General features: G+C 41.3%; 1 protein-coding gene across 1 annotated transcript in view; it reads right to left on the bottom strand.

Annotated features, from left to right (window-relative positions):
• LOC101861764 (unconventional myosin-XV) overlaps nt 1-3,065 on the bottom strand; it is a gene marked incomplete at its 5' end in the record, with an annotated part of 199,411 nt that overhangs the window by 196,130 nt on the left and 216 nt on the right.

Below are 3,065 nucleotides of genomic sequence, written 5' to 3' on the forward strand. Positions count from 1 at the left end.
TTTCATACGTACTCCGCACTGTCAATTTCATACGTACTCCGCACTGTCAATTTCATACGTACTCCGCACTGTTTATTTCATACGTACTCCGCACTGTTTATTTCATACTGTCAATTTCATACGTACTCCGCACTGTCAATTTCATACGTACTCCGCACTGTCAATTTCATACTGTCAATTTCATACGTACTTCGCACTGTCAATTTCATACGCAATTTCATACGTACTTCGCACTGTCCATATTCTTAGTTTTAGTGACAGTTTTAAGGCGCTTGAAATACAATTTGGTCATAAAAGTACCAAAGATTAGAAGCGTTACTAAAGAGTAACATACATGGTAGAGAAGGTTTACTTTTAGTAAGAGTTTTAGAGCACCAGCAACACAATGAGAGCATATAAAGGCTGAAGATTAGAGGTGTTACCAGAGAGTAACAAACACAAAAAAAGAAGAAGGGGAGATCAGGTCGATAGATGTTTGATAGGAAAGAAGGAGCAAACTACACCAGAGCACCCACCAATCACCCACAGGTAGAAAAGGGAAGAGATAAGAACAAAAGATGTTTGCTATGGAAGAGAGAGCATAACCACACCAGAGCACCCACCAACCACTCATTGTGGAATGTTTACATGATCTCAATCAGAAACCAACAGACCGTGTGATAACCAAACCAAATATAGAAACGTTCCATGATAAATTGTTGTTTGTCGTTTTTATTATCCGCGGCACTGAACCAACACTAACTAACACACAATAATATTCTTCTAGAATGAAAGTGGTTTTACGCTTCGGTGAACACAATTCAGCTTAGATCTATTTAGGAGGCGGGCTTCCGACCCTGTCTGTAAGGACCAGCCTAGCCTAGGAGAGATACAACTTCCAAGCAGAAAGACCGAGATACTCGTTATCAATTCCTCCCCATTCGGGAATCGAACTTGAGTCTCCTGTGTGAGTTACCAAAGAGTAGCATACAAGATAAAGAAAGAGAAAAGATAAGGACGATAGATGTTTGATAGTGAAAGAAGGAGCAAACCATACCAGAGCATCCTCCAACCACTCATTGCGGAATGTTTACAAGATCGGTATGAGAAACCAACAGACCGTGTGATAACCAAACCAAATATAGAAACGTTCCACGATAATTGTTGTTTGTTGTTGTTATCATCCGTGGCACTGAACCAAGACTAACTAACACACAATAATTATCTTCTAGAATGAAAGTGGTGTTACGCTTCGGTGAACACAATTCAGCTTAGATCTATTTAGGAGGCGGGCTTCCAACCCTGTTTGTCAGGAATTAACCTGGACTGAGAGATTTATAATAACACACAATAATTTTCCTTTAGAATGAAAATGGTTTTGTGCTTCATTGAGTTTTTTTAGTAAGAGTTTTACGGCGCTTGCAACACAGTTAGGTCAAACACAATAAGCTCATATGAGTGCCAAAGATTTGAGGTGTTACAAGAGAGTAACAAAAACAAAAAAGGAGGAGAGGGGAAAAAGACAATAGATCATGTTTGATAAGAAAGAAGAAGCAAAACACACCAGAGCACCCGCCAACCACCCACGTTTTACGCTTCGGTGGACACAATTCAGGTTTGATCTGTTTAGGAGGCTGGCTTCCGACCCTGTCTGTCAGGACCATTAACCTGAGCTGAGATATATATTGTCGCTTTTAAGGTCAAGCCGGCTAACCCAGATTTCGGGGGCTTCTAGAAATCTTGATCGACACCAAAACTGGACATTGCCCAACCTATAGGAGAAGTTTGGTTTCATTGGTGTGTTTATTTGTTTGGTTATATTTATAGAGAAAACTCTCCTTGTCTTTTAAAGAAACTGAACAAGGGGCAAAAATTTTAACTTCGATTTTCTCCAAACAGTATTTTTGGGGATGGCCCCCTTGTGCTTAAAAAACGACCATTTAGGAGGCGTGCTTCCGACCCTGCCTGTCAGGACAATTAACCTGTGCTGAGAAATATATATTACAACATCTAAGCAGAAAGACCGAGATACTCGATAACAAATTCTCCCCATTCGGGAATCGAACTTGAGTCTCCTGTGGGTAGCACCGACACACCCAACCACTACACCTACCACCCAAGCAGCCAAGAGGCCGTGTGATATCCACTCAAACGTCAAGAGGCGTCCCGTGATAAATGTTGTTTATTGTCATGTCGTTATTTCTGGCACCGAGCCAAGACCAACCAACAATTCACCCCTACTGTCGATATTTGGCACTTACGTTACCAAAATTGAGTCGATAGTGCCGTAAAACACCTACTCAATCGATCAATCTGTCCATATTCTTAGTTTTAGTTTAAGTAACAGTTTTACGGCGCTTGCAAGACAGTTTGGTCCTTAAAATGCCGAAGTTATGTGATACTAGAGAGTACCGTACAAAGAAAAGGAGGAGGACAGATAAGGATGATAGATGTTCGATAGAAAAGAATAAGGAAAATCACACCCGAGCACCTGTCAGCCACCCACATTCTTTAAAATATATTATGCTTATCGAGAAATCTCTGTCGAGAGGTGTTGTGTGATTTCTGTTGATGGTGTTGATGGTGTTGATGATGTTGATGTTATTGTCGTCAGTTTCATGGTTGTTGTCGTTGTTATTGTGGTTGGTGTTATCAAGTTTGTTGTTGTCGTTGTTGTTGTTGTTGTTGTTGTTACAGCTGTTACAGCTGTTGATGTCGTTGCTATTGCTGTCTTTGTTAGACAGGTGCACAAAAATACACAGACAATTAAAACTATACAGGTCTACAGACACACAAACGTATACACACACACCGACAGACAAAGCAACACAGACACACGGGACCATGCAAACACACAAAGCAATACAGACACACAATCACACACACACACACACACACACACACACACACACACACAAACACACACACACACACACACAAACAGAGAGAGTGAGAGAGTGAGAGACAGAGGGAGAGAGAAACAGATAGAGGGAGAGAGAGAGAAAGAGGGAGAGAGAGAGAAAGAGAGAGAGAGCGAGAGAGAGAGAGAGAGAGAGAGAGAGAGAGAGAGAGAGAGAGAGAGAGAG

This window comes from Aplysia californica, unplaced genomic scaffold (assembly GCF_000002075.1).
Source record: "Aplysia californica isolate F4 #8 unplaced genomic scaffold, AplCal3.0 scaffold00596, whole genome shotgun sequence".
In the NCBI taxonomy this organism is placed as follows: domain Eukaryota; kingdom Metazoa; phylum Mollusca; class Gastropoda; order Aplysiida; family Aplysiidae; genus Aplysia; species Aplysia californica.